Source organism: Grampus griseus, assembly GCF_964374135.1.
Source record: "Grampus griseus genome assembly, chromosome: 18".
NCBI classification, from domain to species: domain Eukaryota; kingdom Metazoa; phylum Chordata; class Mammalia; order Artiodactyla; family Delphinidae; genus Grampus; species Grampus griseus.
The window spans coordinates 39,888,889-39,914,420 of NC_139012.1; positions in this window are offsets into that span (position 1 = coordinate 39,888,889).

Below are 25,532 nucleotides of genomic sequence, written 5' to 3' on the forward strand. Positions count from 1 at the left end.
GTATTTTTTTCTTTGTTTTATTTTCTTTTGTCTATCTGCTTCTTTGTTTCTGTTTAATTGTTTTTGTCATTTATCTTGGGTTTGGTTTGCTTATTTTCTTTCTTCCTTTTTTTGTGTATGTTGCTGTTGTTGCTATTGGTTTGTTTTGGCTACTTGTCTTGGGTTTTGATTGTTTGTTTTCTTTTCCTTTTTTTTCTTTATTTTATCTCTAGCCATGTTATGTGGCTTGTGGGCTCTTAATTCCCCAGCCAGGGGTCGGGCCTGGGCTTTCAGTGTAGGAGCACTGAGTCCAGGAAGATGGACCACCAGAGAATTCCCAGGCCCAAAAATTAATCAGTGTGTGCTCTCCCAGAGGTCTCCATTTTGACAAGAGGACACAGCTCTACCCACCTGCCTGCAGGCTCCAAGCCTGAACACCTCACAGAAAACAATCAGCAAGATAGAAATGCAGTCCCACCCATCAGTGGACAAGGTAAAGAATGTTGTACCAAGCTCACAGACACCCCCAAATTCACTGCTAGACCCGGCCCTGCCCATCAGAGGGAGAAGACTCAGCTTCACCCACTAGAGTGCAGGCACCAGTCCCTCCCTCCAGGAAGCCTAAACAAGCCCCTGGACCAAACACAACCACCAGGGGACAGGCAAAAGAAGCAAGAGGAACTATGAACATGTAGCCTGGAGAAAGGAGACCATAAACACAGTAAGTGAGACAAAATGAGATAACAGAGAAATAAGTTGCAGAAAACGGACCAAGGTTAAAAACCCACAAGACCAAGTAAATGAAGAAGAAATAGGACGTCTATCTGAAAAATAATTCAAAAGAGTAATGATAGTAAAGATGATCAAAGATATCAAAAAAAGAATGGAGGCATGGATTGAGAAGATACAAGAAATGTTTAACAAGGACACAGAAGAATTAAGAAACAAACAATTAGTGATGAACAACACAGTAACTGAAATGAAAAGTACACTAGAAAGAATCAATAGCAGAATAACTGAGACAGAAGAACAGATAAGTGAGATTAAGTGAGTTGGAAGATAAAATGGTGGAAAAAACTGCTGTGGAACAGAACAAAGAATAAACAATGAAAAGAAGTGAAGACAGTCACAGATACTTCTGTGACAATAGTAAATGCACCAACATTTGAATTATAGGGATCCCAGAAGAAAAATAGAAAGAGAAAGGGTTTGAGAAAATATTTGAAGAGACTATAGTCAAAAACTACCTTAACATGGGAAAGGAGATAGTCAACCAAGTCCAGGAAGTGTAGAGAGTCCCATACAGGATAAAACAAAGGAGAAACACACTGAGACAGATTAATCAAACTAACTAAAATTAAATATGGAGAAAAAATATTAAAAGCAGCAAGGGAAAAGCCACAAATAACATACAAGGGAATCCTCATAAGGTTATCAGCTGATTTTTCAGCAGAAGTGTCATGATATATTTAAAGTGATGAAAGGGTAATATCTACAACAAAGATTACTCTATTCAGCAAGGATCTCTTTCAGATTTGACAGAGAAATCAAAAGTTTTACAGACAAGCAAAATCTAAGAGAATTCAACACCACAAAACCAGCTTTACTACAAATGCTAAAGGAACTTCCCTGGTGCAAAACACAACAGAAGAAAAATACCTACAAAAACAAACCGAAAACAATTCAGAAAATGGTAATAGGAACATACCTATTGATAGTTACCTTAAATGTAAATGGTTTAAATGCTCCAACCAAAAGACACAGACTGGTGAATGTATACAAAAACAAGACCCATATATATGCTGAGTACAAGAGACACACTTCAAACCTAGGGACACATAATGACCAAAAGTGAGGGGATAGAAAAAGATATTCCATGCAAATGGAAATCAAATGAAAGCTGGAGTACCAATATTCATGTCCAACAAAATAGACTTCAAAATAAAGACTATTGCAAGAGACAAGGAAGGACACTGCATAATGATCAATAGATCAATCCAAGAAGATATAACAATTGTAAATATTTATGCACCCAACATAACAGCACATCAATACATAAGACAAATGTTAACAGCTATAAAAGGGGAAATCAACAGTAACACAATAATAGTGGGGAACTTTAACACTCCACATAAACCAGTGGATAGATCATCCAGACAGAATATTAATAAGGAAACACAAGACTTAAATAACACATTAGAACAGATAAACTTAAATTATATTTATAAGACATTCCATCTGAAAACAGCAGAATGTACTTTCTTCTCAAGAACACATGGAACATTCTCCAGGATAGATCACATTTTGGGTCACAAATCAAGCCTCAATAAATTTAAGAAAATGAAATTTTACCAGGCAACTTTCCAACTACAATGCTCTGAGATTAGAAATCAATTACAGTAAAAAAGAATTGGAAGAAACATGAACACATGGAAGCTAAACAATATGCTAAATAACCAAGAGATCACTGAAGAAATCAAAGAGGGAATCAAAAAATAACTAGAAAAAAATGACAATGAAAACATGATGATCCAAAACCTACAAGATGCAATAAAAACAATTCTAAGAAGGAAGTTTACAGCAATACAATCCTACCTCAAGAAACAAGAAAAATCTCCAATAAACAACCTAAACTTACACCTAAAGCAACTAGAGAGAGAAACACAAACAAAACACAAAGTTAATAGAAGGAAAGAATTCATAAAGATCAGGGAAGAAATAAATGAAATAGAAATGAAGAATAAAATAACAAAGATCAATGAAACTAAAAGCTGCTCTTTAAGAAGATAAACAAAGTTGATAAAACTTTAGCCAGACACATCAAGAAAAAGAGAGAGAGTACTCAAATCAATAAATTTAGAAATGAAAAAGAAGAAGTTATAATGGACACTGCAGAAATACAAAGCATCATAAGAGATTACTACAAGCAACTCTATGACAATATAATGGACAACTTGGAAGAAACTGACAAATTCTTAGAAAGGTATAACCTTCTGAGACTGAACCAGGAAGAAATAGAAAATATGAACAGAGAAATCACAAGTAATGAAATTGAAACTGTGAATAAACATCTTCCAAAAAACAAAAGTCCAGAACCAGATGGCTTCACAATTGAATTCTGTCAAACATTTAGAGAATAGCTAACAGCCATCCTTCTCAAACTCTTCCAAAAATTTACATAGGTAGGAGCACTCCCAAACTCATTCTACAAGTCTATCATCACCGTGACACTAAAACAATACAAAGATACTACAAAAAAAAAGAAAATTACAGACCAATATCACTGATGAATATAGATGCAAAAATCCTCAATAAAATACTAGCAAACAGAATCCAACATATTAAAAGGATCATACACCATGATCAAGTGGTATTTATCCCAGGGATGCACAAGTTCTTCAATATACACAAATCAATCAATGTGATACACCACATTAACACATTGAAGAATAAAAACCATATGATCATCTCAATAGATGTAGAAAGTATCTTTTGACAAAATTCAACACCCATTTATGGTAAAAAAATTCTCCAGAAAATGGGCATAGAGGGAACCTACCTCAAAATAATAAAGGCCATATATGGCAAACCCACAGCAAACATCATTCTAAATGGTGAAAAACTGAAAGAATTTCCTCTAACATCAGGATGTTAGAGGAATAATGCAAGGATGTCCACTCTCACCATTATTATTCAACATAGTTTTGGAAGTCGTAGCCATGGCAATCAGAGAAGAAAAAGAAAAAAAGGAATCCAAATTGGAAAAGAAGTAAAACTGTCACTGTTTGCAGATGGCATGATACCATACACAGATAATCCTAAAGATGCCACCAGAAAACTACTAGAGCTAATGAATGAATTTGGTAAAGTTGCAGGATAAAGAATTAATGCACAGAGATATCTTGCAATTGTATACACTAACAATGGAAGATCAGAAACAGAAATTAAGGAAACAATCCCATTTAGCATTGCAACAAAAAGAATAAAATACCTAGGAATAAACCTATGTAAGAAGGCCAAAGACCTTTACTCAGAAAACAATAAGACACTGATGAAAGATGACACAAACAGAGAGAGAGAGATAGCATATTCTTGGATAAGAAGAATCAATATTGTGAAAATGACTATACTACCCAAAGCAATCTACAGAGTCAATACAATCCCTATCAAATTACCAATGACGTTTTTCACAGAATTAGAACAAAAAATTTTAAAATTTGTATGGTAACACAAAAGACCCTGTATAATCAAAGCAATCTTAAGAAAGAAATCAGAGCTGGAGGTATCAGGCTCCTTGACTTCAGAATATACTACAAAGCTACAGTAATAAAGACAGTATAGTAGTAGCACAAAAACTGAAATATAGATCAAGACAACAGAAAAGAAACCCCAGAGATAAAATCACGCAAATATGGTCACCTAATCTATGACAAAGGAGGCAAGAACATACAATAGAGAAAAGACAGTCTCTTCAATAAGTGGTGTTGTGAAAACCAGACAGCTATGTGTAAAAGAATGAAATTAGAACACTCCCTAACACCACCCACAAAGATAAAATCAAAATGGATTAAAGACCTAAATGCAAGGTGAGACACTATAAAACTCTTAGAGGAAAACATAGGCAGAACACTCTTTGACATAAATTGCAGCAAGATCTTTTTTGACCCACCTCCTAGAGTAATGAAAATAAAAATGAAAATTTAAAAATGGAATCTAATTAAACTTAAAAGCTTTTATACAGCAAATGAAACCATAAACAAGATAAAAAGACAACCCGCAGAATGGAAGAAAGCATTTGCAAAAGAAGCAACTGACAAAGATTAATCTCCAAAATATACAAAGAGCTCATGAAGCTCCATATCAAAAAAGAACAAACAACCCAATCAAAAAATAGGTGGAGACCTAAATGGACATTTCTCCAAAGAAGACATACAGATGGCCAACAAACACATGAAAAGATGTTCAATGTCACTAATTATTAGATAAATTCAAATCAAAACTACAGTGAGGTATTACCTCACACCAGTCAAAATGGCCATCATCAAAAAATCTACAAATAATAAATGCTGGAGAGGGTGTGGAGAAAAGAGAACTCTCTTACCCTGTTGGTGGGAATGTAAATTGACACAGTCACTAGGGAGAACAGTATGGTGGTTCCTTAAAAAACTAAAAATAGAACTACCATACAACCCAGCAATCTCATTACTGGGAATATACCCACAGAAAACCATAATTCAAAAAGATACATGCACCCAAATGTTCTTTGCAGCACTATTTACAATAGTGAGGACATGGAAGCAACCTAAATGTCCATCAACAGAGGAATGGGTAAAGAAGGTATGTTACATATATACAGGGAATATTATTCAGCCGTAAAAAGGAATGAATTTTTTTTCATTTCCAGTGACGTGAATGGACTTAGAGACTGTCATACAGAGTGAAGTAAGTCAGAAACAGAAAAACAAGTATTGTATATTAACTCATATATTTGGAGTCTAGAAAAATGGTATAAGTGATCTTACTTACAAAGCAGAAATAGAGACACAGATGTAGAGAAGAAACATTTGGATAACAAGGGGCAAAGATGAGGGATGGATGAATTGGGAGATTGGGATTGACATGTATACACTACTATGTATAAAATAGATGACTAATGAGAACCTATTGTATAGCATACAGAACATTACCTGGTGCTCTGTGGTGACCTAAATGGGAAGGAAATCCAAGAAAGGGGATATATGTGTACCTATGGCTGATTCACTTTGCTGTACAGCAAAAACTGAAACAGCAGTGTAAAGCAACTATACTCCAAGTAAGTATATATATATATATATATATATATCTGGCAGCCACTGTTAATATTGGCATATTTCCTTCCTGGTTTTCTTTCATGTATTTTTCATTTCACATTGTTAAAATTATAGTATATATATAATTTGTAGATATAGAATTAGATATAGAATATAGACAAACACCCCATTGATTTATAGAAAGTTCTTATCAATTTTCATTTCCTTTGGAAATATAAGAGCTTATCTCTTTTTCACCTAACTAGCAATGACTGGAGATTCTGTATATATTTGTCTGTGTGTCTACATATATCACATATATACAACAATTTTATTAATTTGATTGGAGAAAAATGTTATCTTGTTTTAAGTTTTGATGTTTGTAGAGCTCAATATTTTCTCAGATGACGTTCTTCTTTTGTGAATTGTCTTAGTTTCCTTTGCTGGTTTAGACTGTATCCTCAATTTGCATCAGCTTTTTATATATTAAAGATACTAACATTTAAAAAACAACAATAAATTCAGAAGAAAGAAGAGAAACTATGGGAGAAGTATATGTATACTTTCTGATCTTCAAATCCCTGACAATAAATTTTAAATTGAGATATATACCTTAAACTGTGTATTAACCAAAACTGCCATTTGTACCCTATTTCTAAAGTCCACCCAGGCCATGACTTATTCAAATATAAATTCATATTAGGTAAAGTGATGCTTTTTGTTGTTGCTGTTGCTATTATTAGTTCAGGTCCAAAGTTTGCCCTATCTCAAAGATACTTGTGCACAAGAAATTACAGAGAAAGACAGTGACTATCTGTTTCCCTCACTTGGACAGACACTTCGAAGTGTGGACATCTGGCTAATCATTCTTGCAATCTGCCACTTTACTTCTCTCTTCATAAACTGATCTTTTGATCTCTGCTATCCCTTCAGAGACATGTCCTTATGAGTCTATCCATCAAATGACAAACTCCTGGCTTTACTAATATTTTGTGACAGGCAGGCATTTCCTGACCCTGTGAGCCTACTTAGAATACTGATTTTAAAACTCCTCAGTATTATTTCTTCTTGTGTCTGGTAGATTTATTGTTTTAAACAACAATATATGTTTCACATACACATCCAAACTTCAAATATCTGCTTATTATCAGGCCAAGGAGTATATGTGTAGACACACAAACACACACACACGTGCACATACACATTCATACTCATAACAGGTGCTATACACAGTAAAATTTAGCTGATGTGGGTATATATTTTTCCTATATGTTTTAGTGTTTATAGTAATAATATTAAGGAAAAAAAAATCACCAGAGTAAAATAGACAAGGCAAACTTTATTTAAGACTATTGCAATTGGGTCCACACCATTGCAATAGGAGAGACTGAACTCAACTCTACTGAAAGCAAAGGAAGGCCAGAGGAATTTTAAATGCTGAAAATGAGCTAAAGGAAAATATATTAGGGGAGAAGTTTTGTCAAAGTGATTAGGCTACCTGTGTTTGTTAACTGTCGCTGATCCAAGTTAAGCTACTACTCTCCCACAGAAATTGGAAAATAGGGGCACTATCTTTTTTGATGATTACATTTCAAAGGAATGGCTTCCAGGTCTTTGAGAAAGACATAGAAGATTTACACCCAAGGAGTGCAGAAAATTCACAATTACAAGTTTTCTAATGTAAAAATTCTCTAAGAAAAGAGAGGTCAGTGGCTTACAGTCAGGAGAAACTCTGTCTAACATGTAGTGAAGCAGAGGGAAACATTAAAGCTGTTTTGGTCAATAACAAGCCTCCTGCATGATTATATTCCTATTTCTACATCTTACTTCACTTGCCACCATCCTAGCATGCACACTACCCATTGCTTCAGCCAAGCTGAATTACTTGTAGTTCTAGATAAATCATACTTTGTTCATGCTTCTATTCCTTCCACCACTTTTCTTTCTCGTATTATGAACTGTTTCTTTTTATCAAATATTAAGCACATGGTTAGGGCCCTTGGACACTTTCCTTGCTTTAATAATTTGATGCATTTACCTTTTATCTATCTCCCTGTTGCAACTATATCAGTATATTATAATGTTAAGAGTGTGGATTCTAGGGTTATATTAGTCAAGGTTAATGCTGGCCTAACCACTAATCAGTTTCAGAATTTTGGAAGTTACTATTTTGGAAGTTACTACATCTCTTGGAATCTTGGTGTATCATTTGTAAAGTGTAGATAATTATAACACCTATCTTGCATGCTTTTTTTTTTTTCTTTCTTTTCTTTAATGTTTTGGTTAGGATAAATAAAATTAATGTATGCAAAATGAAGAACAGAGTATTGTTTTTGTCATGCCACTCAAACCTTCCATTGTTGTTAATTTTTATTTGTTTCTCCTTCTAAACTGTAAATTATATTATAATAGGAAGAAATTGTATGTGTTTTGGTGTACCCTGTGCCTTGAATGGTAATTTTTATTTAGTATTTTTTATTATATACTTGCTGATGGCAAGTTCAACTACTGAAATTTTATATTCCAACATATAAAATGTTGTATTTTCAAAATGATATTGAGACTTATAGTTTTAATGGATACTAAGATGCATTTTAAACAAAAATATTTTGTGAAAGTAAATGAGTAAATGAAAACTTCTCTTCATTTGTTTAACTGTGCTTAAATGCCTTATTTCGTTTTAAAATCTGAGTTTAGAAAATAATGACTTTTTAATCCTCTAGGAGAAAAATACAGTGAAATAAATAATAATAAAAACATAAATAAAAACTATGTGTGAGTGATTTAAAAGAGCAAAAATGACCAAGCTATATGAACTATTTGTATTTTTTATCATTAATCTGAAGTTTGAGTAGTAAAGGGAAAAAATGACAATGTTTTCCCTCTGTGTATCTTAAATGTCAGTCAATTTGATTACTGTTGACATGTACTTTTCACTGACATAGATTTTTCCCTGAGGACATGAGTTGTTCCCAAGACGTGATAGTCAGTATGACCAAAACATGGGCTGGACAAGCCACAGAGAGAATCTGAAGCAGAAACAGGGCCAAACAGTATCTTGACATTTTGTGAACCATTTCAAAAACTCAGTGAATGCAGAGAACGCAAAGTATATATTCTAGGACTGCCCAAAGCTTCAGCATCACTGTAACCATCTCAGGTTGCTAGATTAATTAACCGATAATATAAACTCGAAATTAAAAAATCGTTAAGCTAACACATGAGAAGAATCTTTGGACAGAATCTAGGTATATACTGAGTGAATTTTAACAGAACCATAATATTTCAGAGCAAGTAACTGGAGTAGACTTTTGCTAATTGAAGTTAGAATAAAAACTACTTTAATGTAATATAACTATAAGGGGCAGAAAAAAGTTTTCTTTTATGTATTAGATGTTTATTTAATATTCAGATGGAGATATAGTTGAATATATTGATATTAATTAAATTCATATAGCAGCAAATAAATGCTAAAATTCTACATTTATCTACTAAAAATAGAAACATAAGGAAAAATATAATATGGAAAACTTTCAGAGACTATATATTGGCCAAAAATTTAGCAGACACAATTTAGCTATATGTCATTTTCAAGTCTCATTTAAAAAAAATAGATTTATAAAGAACAATATTAAAAGAGTAAAGTACTCAAATATGAGTTTCTCATTCGTCTTGAGCTCCAGAATTCTGTGTGCCAGGGACAACCACTCTTATTAGCTAACTACATTTCTTTCTGAAGATAATTTATATACATTAAAGCATATATATGAAGGGCAGCATGCCAATTAAAAGAAACACACAAATAAGGTGACAGATATTTAGAAAATAAAAAATGAAAAATAGGTGTAATTTCATTCCTACTTTTAACATGCTAATAAAAAGTGATTAAACATTGGTTATTGTTGGATAAAATAACACAGTAAAATTCATAAATAACATATTCAGATAAAATATATTAAGGAGATCAGCTAATAAACTAATCTCTTATGAGGAAGTATATTGTCTTCAAAACTGTCCCACACAACAAAGTAGTTTTGGTGTAATATTTTTTAAAGTAGCTCTTTTTATTCTGTAAATAGTGTATTAAGATTTTGGCATGTCTGTAAAAGTTGTAGTTAAATTCTAGTATTCTATCTTTGTCAGCTTCTACTGAAAGAGAATTTTAACCTCAAAAAAATAATTTAAAATCCTCCATTTGTTCTCTAATATATATATTTGTGTATGGTCAGGCCACTCAACATGGCTGTTCTCTTGCTCTCTGCACAACCCCTGCTTGACAACCAGTGCCTGCTTCACCGACACACTATTCATATCATATGATTAACCTTCCTGTGTACTTGCCCCAAGCTCCAATTAATGATTGCTTTTATCAAAGGGATAGTGAGGGCCATGCCTCTCTGCTGGTTTCCCTAGTAACTAATGAGCCAAACTGATGTAACTCTCCCTATAAAAGGCATACTCCCATTCCCTCTACTCCCCTAGAGCGAAGTCAGCCACCATCTGCCCTACATGGTGATGTGTCGCTTCAGGATCTTGCTTCAGATGTGTAAGCTCTTCTATCCATTAAACCATTGATGTCTGTGTTGCTGACTCCCAGCTCTTTCTTCTATCTTGAAGCTGGGCAAGCACAGGCCTTGCAGGGCTGTGGGATGCAGCCCAACATTATTAATATCAAATAAGGAATTTTTCTATAAATAAGCAGAAGAATTTACTCTGATATCAGAAAGTACAGGAGTCCAAACCCAGCTAATAATCAACTTGCTTACAGAGTAAAATATTCTAAGGACAATTCAAGAGGTCTCTGCTTAAGGCAGCACAGGAGTGCCCACTCAGTTTTGCTTACCATGCAGAAACAGAAGTGTAGAGGCTCACAAATGAAGCATTTAAATTTTAATCCAGCTTCTCTGTATACATGTCAAATTAGCCTATAAAGGCATAGTTTCTTATTCCCGATTTGTTGTTTTTGGGAAAATACTTTGGTGAATCTCTGGCCAGGGAAACCAGAAAACTGAAACCAGGGAAACTGTAGTTTGCTGAAGAGTGGCAGAATCCAGGAAAGAAAAGAGATAATGAGGGAATCTCTAACTCTGTCTATCCCTAATCCAGACTAACTCCTGAACTATGCGTGTACAGAGCACATTCTAAGGGGCCAAGCTAAAGACAAAGATTCAGGTAAGATCAAAGCTGCTGGTAAAGAAATAGAGTTTCACATTCAAGTCTAGTAAAGATAATTGTCCAATTCAAAATAATCTTCATTAAAAAAAGAACAGAATCTAGAATCTCTGAAAAGTTAAAACTCAGGATACAATTCAAAATTACCCAACACAGGAAGAACCAAGAAAAATGAAACTCATGGCCAAGAAAAAAGAAAAAAAAAATTATATAGACCCTAAGATACTGAAATCTTGTAATTGGAGGTCAAAATTTGAAAGTAACTATTATAACTCTCTTCAATAAAGTTAAAAAAATGCTCACTATGGATAAAAATATTAAAAAGATCACAGCAGACAATGAGAAATGATTTTGCAACTAAAAAATACAGTATCTGAACTATCAAATTTACTAAATGGACTGAAAGACTGCATATTACAAAGAGTAAGTGAATTTGACAATAGGTCAGTATACATTATCCCATGTAAAACATACAAAAAAGATTTTTTAAAAAAATTGATGTCAGAGATCTTTGATATAATCAAGTCATTAGACGTGTGCTTAACTGATGTTACTGAAGAAGAGCATAAAGAAACTAGAGCAGAAAAAATTATGGAAGAAAATGGCTGAAATTTTCCCAAATTTGATGAAAGTTAGAAATTTATAATTCCAGTTTAGCTGAATATCCTAATATCTCCACTTAATCCTCAAAAGTGTCCTATATTACATAATAAATTATATATAGTCACTTAACTATAAGGCAAAATTTGCATGAAGTTAAGCTTACACTTTATTTCTTAAATTGCCCTCAAATTGAAATGTATACAACATAGGACACAATGAATATGAGAATGTAGAATATACAAATTAAGTTAATTTCACACTAACCTACACATTTATTAAACAGAATTGTCTTCTAATCTATATCAACTATAAACTACCACTTGCTGACTTTAAATAAACAGAGATTTGCACATCCTGGGAGAATTTTCTTATGTTATGGTATATTGGAAGACCAGGTTTCATGTTCATTCATATAATCTACCTGTAATATGAATGTTCTTTCTCTCAATAAGTTCAACAAAGCTAATTTTGCTTCTCTTATTGTTAACTTATGTTTTCCTGTGTTGAGCACCAAATGAAATAGGTTAATTAAATTTGGTGTCCATTTTATGTTATTATTTTTTCTTACATGCACAGCTTGTCTTACAGGTATGCGATACATACTCACTGAGATTGGCTGAAGAATAGAGGTGCTACAGTCCCACCTCACATCACATTATTTTAAGGGCGTAGGTAAAGTTTATATTGCAATGAAATGTAACAGAAGGTTGTTATGTTTAAGAGAAAATGTAATGTGTAATGTGTTTTAAGGAAATGTGTCCTAGGGAAATGGGATAAGATAAATGTTATAATCAGTAAAACAATTAATAGGATATCTATATATCAATCTGAAAAATAAACTATAAATATTTGCATATATATATTTCAAAAGCAATAAATAGTTATCATTTGCTTGAGAATGGATCTAATAACAGATACACTATACTTTTATGAAAAAAATGCATCATATTGAAAGGTCTAAGTTTTAAAGATATTATTGAAAGAAAAATGTTTAATGTAGTTGGAAAAATCTATGTTCTTGGATGGGAAGATAATATTGAAAAGATAGAAATTATCCCCAAATTATTAATTGAACACAATTCCAATTATATTATAACCATAGTATTTTATAACTCTTAACAATATACCTTAAAATAATTTGGAAGAAATATAGACAAGATATTTGTGAAGGAGAAAAGTAATAAGGGGACTTACTTATCAGATAGTGAGTCTAATTATAAATTTACAATAATTTTAAAATGTGCTATTGAAGAGATCAATAAGTAAATGAATTGGAATAGTTAGCTCTTATCTGATTTTTATTTAAATCAGCATATAAATTGGAACTTTGTATATGACAGAAGCAGCATTAAAAATTAGTGGGAAAATTAATTAAATATTCAATATATGGTGCTAAGACATTATGGAAGAAAAAATAAAACAAGTTCTCTATATCATAAATATAAATTGTGTATAGAAAATTGACCTAAAATAAAAACAAAGTACAAAATCTCATAAAAATACAGGAGACTATTAATGTGACATCAAGATAAAAAAGATTAAATGAAGTTATAAAATTCACAGCTTTCAAATGTTAGTAAATGAATATTTACATTAAAAAATATCTACATACAGAAACTATAATTTGGGGACAAGTAAAGGGTTTTATGTGTGTCTAATAAAGGAACTATGATTTGGGAGACAAGTAAAGAATGTTTTATCTCTCTAGTTTCTTCTTTGCTTGTTTGTTTCACTTTTGAACTGAAAAGCCTTGAACCTGCTTGTTGATCAAGCCCAGTAGAAAGGTTAAGATAGAAATAATTTGCAAAAGAATGTAAAAAACAAAAAAAGGAGAAAAATTGGTGGAAAATTACAAATATTCAAAATATACATTGATTTCATAGAAATTATTTCAACAGATACAAATATTTTTACACAAAAATGTTAATTTTTTCTTTAAACCTTGTTTTTTAAAACTTTGATAAAAAAACTATACTGTTCCAATTCTGAGAACTAAACTATTCCAATACAAACACATCTTATAGACCCCTCTTTTGTAAGTTAATTTTTTGGAAGTATTTGTAGTTAGTATAACTGCAAATATCATTGATTCTGATATATCTCTTTGCTCATTTTGGAAACAAAAAAACATATTTCACTTACTAATAAATCCCATCCTCTCTGTAGAGTACACTATGATTTCCATGTTTTATATAAATAAGGTTGTGGAAAATGATTTCACTGAAAATTTTCTCACATTTAACCTTGATGTGGACTGTTATATTTGTGGGAAATAATATGAATAGAAAATAATTTTACCAAAATAAATGCATATAATTATGAATGAGACACTACAGTGTCTTACCTTGAGCTCTCTAGAAAAGAGAGACTGAACTAAAAATTTACCAACAACACTTTATTGATGAGTGCAAACCCTCAGAAACAAGAGAACAAAAAATAGGAGTGAGGTCTAAAATAAGAAGAATATATATAAATTATTTTAATTAAAAATTGCTCAAACTATTTCAGAGAGATTATGGCAATAGAATTCATGGCTGAGGATTTTCCAAAACATTGCTTTTCTTCCTTAATTTGGCCCTTTCTATTTTTTAGTTTTGCTTTGTGAATACTTTAATACAAACATGTTTTTCCATCTTGTCTGTGTACTTGTACTTCCAGATTAGGTGGTACACTTCACATTATTAAAAAATCCTTGCTAATTATTTTTATTTCTACCTTTGGATGTCCCAGATGAATTTCAGTAATGTTCACAACTTTGACTAATTCTTTAAGCAGAAGGATAATGACAGTGCACTAGACAATTCAGAGCCAGTAAATCTCACAGAGGGCAAACAATTTAGGTTCACAAACCATGTGAATTTCAAGAGCTGATAAATGAGATATTAGATTTTGGATAGGAATTCAAAGTAATTTAAAAGCTAAAAACAATGTATTCATTTTGTGATTCATTGTTATTATACCATAGTGTTAAACAATTAATATTAAATACATATTATCTTAAAAAAATATATGCATATGGGCTGTTCAACCAGGAAGTATACAGATTTTTATAACATTAATTATTAGTGAAAAATGACTATATTCACTTGCAAAAGTATTTCAAATATTTATATAAACTACTTACATAACAATAGTCTTCTATTATACTTTCAGTATAGTTAAATTTAAGAGCTGTTGGTAAGTGATTATGTATGTTTAATATATACTAAGTGCTGGGATATTCAATTTGATACTCATGTATGTTAACTCCATTTCACAGATAAGAAATCAGTGGCTCAGAAATATTAGTGTATGCTCACTATCAAAAGTCAGTAACTCAGGATTTAAAGCCAGGTTTTGGGGGGGTGTACAAATTTAGAATGAACACCATTCCATTACTTTGTTTAGTACAATATATGTTTTCTCTGATACACCTTTAATGTATAAATTTAGTCATATTTGTTCTCTATAATATTGTCTTTAAATATGATTAAGAAAAATATATTTAGTAGGTTATTTCAAAAGAAAACAATTATTTAATTGTAAGTTTCAGGCTAACAATTGCTTGTCATAGCATTTAGTCACTACATTCAAGAGAGGCAGCTTCAAGCAGATCTGGATTCCAATTCCAACTTGACCACTTATTGAACAACATGCTGACACTGTGAGTGTCTTGGTTTACTTTCCTGAGAGATAACACTTGTTACTGTTATGAACATTAAATAAGATGATGTAGGGTCGAAATTATAATGAAGCTGAATTACAAACTATATTTCTCCAAAGTATAATGAAATGAACAAAACGTTATAAAAACACCAAAAATATGGTGATAACACAATGGAAAGGACATACCTAGTGACATGATATTTTTGAAAAGTTGCAGTTTAAACTGAGGTGAATCAATTGTGGGGCTAATAACGATTAAGGTAAGGGGCACCTCACCTTTATGAGCACCTTCCAAAGCTCTCTATCTAATTAACCATATATAGTTCTGTATTCTGTGTCTTACAGAAGGTTCCCATATTGCATAAAATTCAGAACTGGCAATACCTGGATATCTCCTTTTGCCTAAAATAGAAACAGGAAGTTCTAGAATTGTACTAAGCTCTCCTAATCTCGTTGCCACCAACTCAATCCCTAATTGTGAAACATAAAACAATTCTTATATAACTCTATATAGAAATGCAATAGAAGAGGAAAATTATATTGCCTCCCTTTTGATAGGTTGTTAACTGATAGAGAGATGTAAAAAAGACAGATGTAAAAAAAGAAATGAACAACAAAGACCGACTAATCTTTCTAACAGAATTAAAATTTGCTCCAGGTTGACTTTGGGAATGATCTGAAATCTGAAGGAATTCAGTCTTTGGGATACAGTCCGTGAGTAAATTGAAGTAACCTTAATAGAGTACATTTACCCATTCAGAACTTTGGCCAGAGCTGAGGATAGTTTTCGTGTGTGTGTGTGTGTGTGTGTGTGTGTGTGTGTGTGTGTGTGTGCGTTTCTCCATCTTCTCCATCTTACTGGGAGTCTGACCATGAGGAGCTGAGGGAAAGAGGACAAAAGATGGTGACAGAGGTGGAGCTTGAGAAAAAGAAGATGTGGAAGAAGAGCCTGAAGCTTCGGGAGCCATTTTATCTTTCTTAATTGTCTCAGTTAATCTTAAAATCTTACTTTGCAGAGAGGCAATTTTAAACTAATAATGTTGGAAAGCCTCAAAATACCGATTGATTCCATTCAGTTCTGGGAATTTTTTGATCTATTTTAATCCAATTCAATTATAAGAAAATTGAGTTTGGGGTTTTCAAAAATTCCCCATAATGGCCATTTATATTCTAAATTACCCTTTGTCAAGTCAATCCAATTACTCATAAATGCACATGAGGAATAACAGTGGTTTCTAAATATAAATTTGGCCAAAGTCCCTGTAGGGGGTATGCCTTCAAAATATTTAGATGACTGAGATCCCATTGCTCAGAAGTTTTCTCTAGAGTAAAAGAGTAATTTTCAAACAGCTTAAACAGCTTACAGCTTAAGCAACTCAATTCAAATGGTTTGCAACTCAAACAGACTGCAGGCTTACCACTAGTCTGTTCTAAGAAAATAGCTCAGTCCTGGAGGGGCCAGGCCAAAGACTTTTCAGTCAGTTCCCATGAAATGGCCTCTATTCCAAAGGAATGGACCAATGACTGAAAAACCAGCACAGTTTCAGTGAAACAGCCCCTGTTCCTGAAGAAATGGACTGAAGCTGTCTTACCCAGCTTTGGTCAAAACAGTCTGATCTCAAAAATGAGACCAACGGGAGAGGCCACAGCAGTGAGAGGCCCACGTACCGCAAAAAAAAAAAAGAGACCAAAGTACTAAACAAGTACCCTCTCAGAATAAGGCCTTAATCAGAAAGAATGAAACTTAACATAGGTCCCAAATAAAGCTTGGAGAGCTTTAAACACAAAGAAGGCATGAGCTCAGATCCAGGAGAAAGATATACCTTCAAACTCCAAAATTGGAGAGAAAAATAGTGAGGAGATAATGGGTACCACACCTGTATGTTCACAAGCCTCAGAGCCTTCAGGGGTCTTCTCTGGTCCCTGTACAGGCCACCAAAATGTGTTATTCCTCCAGCAAAGATGAGTTTATTCAGGATCAGCAGAGAATTGCAATTCAGGGCCTGCAGCCATGGGAAGATAAGTGCAAGTCTCTGCATGATTGGGAAAGGAGAAGTCTTTTACAGAGGGGAAAGGAATTTGGGCAGGTTATAGTAAACAAAGAGTCAATGGCTTTCCATTTGTTGAATTATTTTTTTTTAAGATTTTTTTTTTTTTGATGTGGACCATTTTACAATTCTTTATTGAAATTGTTACAATATTGCTTCTGCTTTATATTTTGTTTTTTTGGCTATGAGACATGTGGGATCTTAGCTCCCCAACCAAGGATCAAACCCACACCCCCTGCATTGGAAGGTGAAGTCTTAACCACTGGACAATCAGGGAATTCCCTCCATTCGTTGAATTATTTCCAAGAAAGAAGAGTCTTTCTTCTTTTTGGTCTCTGCTATCATCACAGGGTGTAAGAGTTCCCCCTGCTGATCTCCAAAATCTATTTAAGTGAAATTTCTGTGTATTAATTTTTTACAGATCAGTAAACCAGTCAAGAGTCCAGTGGATCAGGGCAGATTGTCTCATCCTTGAAGGAGCCTCAAAGAAAGAGTGGAAAAGTACTAAATACTGAGTTGGAGTAGAAAAGTGTCTTAAAGTTTCCCTTTATTTCCTCACCACCACCCCCCGCAACAAACACAGGAACCTCTGCAGAATTGCCTAAACAAGACCTCTGTCCAAAGGGTCAAATAAAAAGACCTTGGAATGAGAGTACTTGGATGTAAATATACAAATGTATATTTTAAAAGTATGACAGGGCAGCGGACCTGAATCTTTGACTGTAACACCTTAGTGTGGTTGAGTCTGAAAGATCACACAAAGTTTTCTAACCAGGAGCTGGACTCTTTATGTACCAAAAAATGTAAGCAAGTGAAAGAGAGACAGGGTGACTAAAATGGAAACATGCTCATAAATATATAGAAATAAAACAAAAGGAAGAAATGTAGTGAGCAAAACAGACAGAAAAATTGGTATAAAAATGAAAAAAATCTGAAGAAAAGAAATTCTGCAAAGCATTTTATGTTATGAAACAGCTTAATACAGGGTTAAAAATCACTGTCAAAGTAGGGGTTAGGTGAAAATTATAAAAAAAATCAAAAGAATATAAATATTTTGCTACATAAATTTTCTTTAATTTTAACCCAATTTAAATATACTGAAACTTAAAAATGATAAGGTTTTCTTTACTGAAAGCTGAAATTAAAAATAAAAGGAGATGCAAAATAAGGGTAAAAATTAAGCACCAGGACTTCCCTGGTGGTGCAGTGGTTGAGAATCCGCCTGCCAATGCAGGGGACATGAGTTTAAGCCCTGGTCTGGGAAGATCCCACATGCCGTGGAGCAACTAAGCCTGTGAGCCACAACTACTGAAGCCAGCACACCTAGAGTCTGTGCTCTGCAACAAGAGAAGCCACTGGGATGAGAAGCCCACACACCGCAACAAAGACCCAACACAGCCAAAAATATATAAATAAAATAAATAAATGTTTTAAATAAATAAATAAATAAATAAATAAATAAATAAATAAATAAAATGACATGCTAAACAATATATTTAAAAAAAATTAAGCACCAAAATCATATCTTAATAATAATGGTAAATACATTATAAATGTTGAATAACAGAACTGGAAAAGAAAATATGTTCAGTAAACTACAAATAATCCAAAGTAAAAATAGAGTATCTGGGCTTCCCTGGTGGCACAGTGGTTGAGAGTCCACCTGCTGATGCAGGGGACACGGGTTTGTGCCCCGGTCCAGGAAGATCCCACATGCCGCAGAGCAGCTGGGCCCGAGGCCACAACAGTGAGAGGCCTGCATATTGCAAAAAAAAAAAAAAAAAAAAAAATAGAGTATCTGAGGAAGAGAATACAAAAGTGAAATGGGAAAGGAACTCAGAAGTATAATAAAAGAAAAATATAATAAAAACTGAGTTTCCAGTAGAAAAATTACAGGGTGCTGATGTACATCTGATTACAGAATGACAAATGTCCATACGTAAGTACATAAAATATATAGATTAAGAGAAGTTATTCAAGTATCTAAGGAGAAGAAAAAGAAACAATTCAGTTATAAAATATGGAGGCGGTTACTCAGGTTGACCTCAGGTTCACTCATAATATAAATGAAATCTAAGGAGACAAGATATACCAATGTGTATAAAATGTTGAGAGTTCCTGTGATTCTAGAATATTTTACCCAGCCATAATGCCATTTGATTAGAAATATAACAGATATTAATTTTCAAATATGCAATAACTCAGGGTTTAGAGCACTAATAAACAGTTGTGAGAAAAAGAAATTCATAGCAAAATTCAATTATTTAAGAAGAAAATTAATAAATCACAAAGGGATAAAAAGAGTGTCCATTAAAATTCAGTAGATTGAAATTTGGAACTATTATTAACAGTTAATATAATATTTTAAAATTAGAGAATACATTTTTTTAATAATTTATGATAATTTATGACAGTATAATTTTTCTAAAAGTGAGAGAAGGTACTGGCAAGAATTACAGTGGTAATTTTAACTTTATTATGAATAGAGAATCAGTATACACTATTTTATTATATATTTGTACATTATTATACACACATACACAAAAACTATACATTGCCAGCCTCTTAATATTTTACATAATATACTTTTCCCTAACCACAAATGCTGTCTTAGGAAATAACATCTTCCTAGAAAAAGGTACACTGAAATATCTATAACTTGATTTTGAAAATATATATAATATAGAAGCCCTTTTTTGTGATTGGCATCAGGTGTACTGAGAAAAATTTGTTTTCTAAAGTGCTGAATCAGATATCATAAAAATGACACAATATTATAAATAGTAATCAAATAAGTGAACATTCAACTAGGTATTTGATTTAAAGCTGAGGTTCCTATTTTAATGAGTTCTTTGTTTGTGGACCATCAACAGTTTATTGTATAAAATATGCCCATAACATACAGTCAGGAATTTGTCTCCGTATAGTCAACTTCAAGCAAGAAATTTAAATAAATTTATGAAGCATTCTGAGAAAAAATTATTGTTATTCATTCCAATATTTTACTATTATTTTACCCACATATTCCTTAATAGTGGTGTTTAATTCTATTAATAATACATTTGAAAATTAAGTTTTCTTCACAGAAAAAAAAAACTATATTCACATTGTTTTCACAGAGAAAAACTATGTTCACATCAATATTTTATCAGTTTATATAATATTTGATAAGAATCACAATACATTACAACCCTCACAAACAAGGGAAAAAACACAGTACATCCTTGGGAAAATTCAATTTAATTTACATAACTATAAATTACGGTACATGCTGGTATGCTCTGGCACAAAAGATTTGAAACAAATTAATGTACACTCAAACACAAAATTATGTTATTTGAAATGATAAAAGTTGACTTATTTAGAAATCTAGTTCTGAATATATTTCTATATTATCTTTAAAGAGTTAATATTAGGCAAAAATTATACAATCAATCATGTGTTTAAAATACAAGTTTCACTGTGATTTTAAGTCACTCAAAGGATGAGATCCCCTTTTAAAAGATTAAGGTCTACAGTAGGAACTGAGGTTTTCATCTTTGTTGCTGAATCAGGATTATGCTTTCTTGCTGATTAATGGATTATGTAGGTCAATGACTGATTAGAATAATTATGATGCCATCATTAATGTACCAGACTGGAACACACCCTGGATCTCATTTACTATTTTGTTAGCACTTATGGTGCTAAAAACAAACCAGGCTATTCTCAAAAGTACATATGTGCTTAAAGATTTTCTTTTATAAAATAATTAATTTATGTTGGTATTTCTTTTAAAATAATGCAAATTGTATTGGGTACACAATAATGATAACAATATCAATAGTAATAATACAAAATAATCAGGACTTCTTTGAAATATGAAGAAAAACACATTCCTAAAGACTGGGATGCTATGCAAATATTTTATGACTTGAGTACCAGCCAGAAAATAAGCCTCAGGAGTCAACAGGGATGCTGGCCTCGAAAAACATGCATGGTTTTTCAGGAATATACAGCTGCTCATGTTAATAGCTCTCATATCATATAACAAATTAGTAATATCTCAATTGTAATAAGTATGGCCCATGGCAAATGTAAGACCAAATTTAAAACAGATTAAAGTGGACCAATCTGAAGCATAAAAGAGAAAAGAACATCCTGTGCTCCTGTGATGAAAGAATCAAATGTCTCCATTTTCTTACTCTTATCTCATTCTCCTCCAATGCTTTCTTATCCTTATTTATTTCTTGTCCAATTGTCACTCTCATTCAAGGACAAGCTTTATAAATTTACTTCCTGTTACCTTTTGTTCTCATCTAGGCACCTTTCTCCACACATAACAAATTTCCCCTCTTCATGGCAGAACTTCTTCTCTACCAATATTCTAGACATATGATACCCTCTAGTTAATAAAATTTGATCTTCACAATGTTTTGCTTCCTTCTGTTTTATCTCTATGTTGTCAGTTAGCTTTTCTTGACTTATGTACTTAATAATGAAACAAGGTGTTTCCAAAATTATAGAAATCAAAAGAAATTTATGTAATGTTTTATAGATTCTTCCCAAGAATGTAATTAAAATATTTTTTCCCTTAATCATGAACTCCTTTGTATGTTAACAAATAATTTTTATTCATCTTAGGAATGTCTTTCTATGCAAGTTTAAAATTGAGTTAATAGTTCCTAAAAATATATTATTTTATAAGGCTCTTCATTGACAGAATTCTGTGTTTTTCATGTCTTTGTGTGGCAGTTTCATTTTTTTGATTTTTGAAAAATTGACTTAAAAATTGAAGTGTGGAACTAAATTTTTACATCCCTTATTTTATTATATACTCATAATCTAATAGTTTCATAAAAATACACACATATATATTATTGCATACATTCACACATCTTTTTACACACATTCACAAAACAGAAACATATATATTGCTGGAGCCTGTGGTCCGCAATGGGAGAGGCCAAAACAGTGAGAGGCCCGTGTACTGCAAAAAAAAATATATGTATATAGATATATCTACACGTGGAACAACTCCTACAGAACACCTACTGACCATTGGCAGGCAACCTCAGCCTTCCCAAAAGGCAAGAAAATCCCCATGTATCTGGTGGCGTGGCTGACAGGGTCTTGGTGCTGTGGCCTGGTGTCAGGCCTGAACCTCTGAGGTGGGAGAGCCGAGTTCAGGATATTGGACCACCAGAGACCTCCCAGCACCATGTAATATCAATTGGTGAGTGCTCTCCCAGAGATCTCCAACTCAATGCTAAGACCCAGCTCTACACAAAGACCAGCAAGCTCCAGTGTTGGATGTCCCATATCAAACAACTAGCAAGACAGGAACACAAGCCCACCTATTAGCAGAGAGGCTGCCTAAAATCTTACTAAGTTCATAGACACCCTAAAACACACTGGTGGACACGGCCCTGGCAACCAGAAAGACAAGATCCAGCCTCACCCACCAGAAGAGAGGTACCACTCCCCTCCACCAGAAAACCTGCACAAGTCACTGAACCAACCCCACCCACAGTCTCACTCATTGGGGCAGACACCAAAAACAATGGGAGCTATGAACCTGCAGCCTGTGAAAAGGAGACCCCAAACAAAGTTAAACAAAATGAGAAGACAGAGAAATATGCAGCAGATGAAGGAGCAAGGTAAAAACTCATCAGACCAAACAAATGAAGAGGAAATAGGCAGTCTACCTGAAAAATAATTCAGAGTAATGACAGTAAAGATGATCCACAATCTTGGAAATAGAATGGAGAAAATACAAGAAACATTTAACAAGGACATAGGAGAACTAAAGAGCAAACAAACAGAGATGAACAACACAATAAATGAAACAAAAAACTCTTTAGAAGGAATCAATAGCAGAATAGCTGAAGCAGAAGAATAGATAAGTGACCTGGGAGATGAAATAGTGGAAATAACTACTGTAGAATAGAATAAAGAAAAAAGAATGGAAAGGATTGAGGACAGTCTCAGAGACTTCTGGGACAACATTAAATGCACCAATATTTGAATCATAGTGGTCCCAGAAGAGGAAGAGAAAAAGAATGGGACTGAGAAAATATTTGAAGAGATCATAGTGGAAAACTTCTTTAACATGGGAAAGGAAATAGTCAATCAATTCCAGGAAGTGCAGAGAGTCCCATACAGGATAAATCCAAAGAGAAACACACCAAGACATATATTAATCAACCTATCAAAAATTAAAAACAAAGAAAAAATATTAAAAGCAACAAAGGAAAAGCAACAAATAACATACAAGGGAATCTCTATAAGGTTAACAGCTAATCTTTCAGCAGAAACTCTGCAAGCCAGAAGAGAGTGGCAGGACATATTTAGAGGGAAGAAAGGGGAAAATCTACAGCCAAGATTACTCTACTCAGCAAGGATTACGTTCACATTTCATGGAGAAATTAAAACCTTTACAGACAAGCAAAAGTGAAGAGAATTCAGCACCACCAAAGCAGCTTTACAAAGAATGCTAAAGGCACTTCCCTAGGCAGGAAACACAAGAGAAGGAAAAGACCTACAATAAAAAAATGCAAAACAATTAAGAAAATGGTAATAGGAACATACATAGCAATAATTACCTTAAATATAAATGGATTCAATGCTCCAACCAAAAGACATAGACTGGCTGATTGGATACTAAAACAAGACCCATATATATGCTGTCTACAAGAGACTCACTTCAGACACACACACAGACTGAAAATGAGGGGATGGAAAGAGATATTACATGCAAATGGAAATCAAAAGAAAGCTGGAGTAGCATTTCTCATATCAGAAGAAATAGACTTTAAAATAAAGACTATTACAAGAGACAAAGGTGGACACTACATAATGATAAAGGGATCAATCCAAGAAGAAGATAGAAAAATTGTATATATTGATGCACCCAACATAGGAGCACCTCAATAAATAAGGCAAATACTAAGAGCCAAAAAAGGGGAAATCAACAGTAACACAATCATAGTAGGGGACCTTAACACCCTACTTTCACCCATGGACAGATCATCCAAAATGAAAATAAATAAGGAAAAACAAGCTTTAAATGACACATTAGACAAGATGAACTTAATTGATATTCATAGGACATTCCATCCAAAAACAACAGAATATAATTTCTTCTCAAGATCTCATGGAACTTTCTCCAAGACAGATCATATCTTGGCTCACAAACCAAGCCCTGGTAAATTTTAGAAAATTGAAATCATATCAAGTATCTTTTCTGAACACAAAGCTATGAGACTAGTATCAATCAGAGGGGGGGGGGGGAAACAAAAAACAAAACAAAACAAAAACTAAAAAATACAAACACATGGAAACTAAACAATATACTACTAAATAACCAAGAGATCACTGAAGAAATCAAGAAAGAAAGAAAAAAAAAATACCTAGAAACAAATGACAATGAAAACATGATGACACAAAACCTATGACAGGCAGCTAAACAAGTTCTAAGAGGGAAGTTTATAGCAATACAATCCTACCTCAAGAAACAAGAAAAATCTCAAATAAAAACCAAACCTTACACCTAAAGCAATTAGAGAGAGAGGAACAAAAAACAACCAAAGCTAGCAGAAACAAAGAAATTATAAAAATCAGGTCAGTAATAAATGAAAAAGAAATGAAGGAAACAATAATAAAGGTCAATAACTAAAAGCTGGTTCTTTGAGAAGGTAAACAAAATTAATAAACCTTTAGGCAGACTCATCAAGAAAAAGGGAAGAAGACTCAAATCAATGGAATTAGAAATGAAAAAAGAGAAGTAACAACTGATACTGCAGAAAGGATCAGGAGAGATTACTACAAGCAACTATATGCCAATAACATGGACAACCTGGAAGAAATGGACAACTTCTTAGAAAAGCATAACCATCCAAGAATGAACCAGGAAGAAAAAGAAAATACAAACAGACCAATCACAAGCACTGAAATTGTAACTGTGATTAAAAATCTTCCAACAAACAAAAGCCCAGTACCAGACAGCTTCACAGGCCAATTCTACCAAACATTTAGAGAAGAGCTAACACCTATCATTCTCAAATTCTTGCAGAATATAGCAGAAGGAGGAACACTCCTAAACTCATCTACAAGGCCACCATCACACTGATACCAAAACCAAAGAGGTCACAAAAAAAGAAAACCACAGGCCAATATGACTGATGAACAAAGATGTAAAAATTCTCAACAAAATACTAGGAAACAAAATCCAACGGCACATTAACAGGATCATACACCATGATCAAGTGGGGTTCATCCCAGAAATGCAAGAATTCTTCAATGTACACAAATCAAT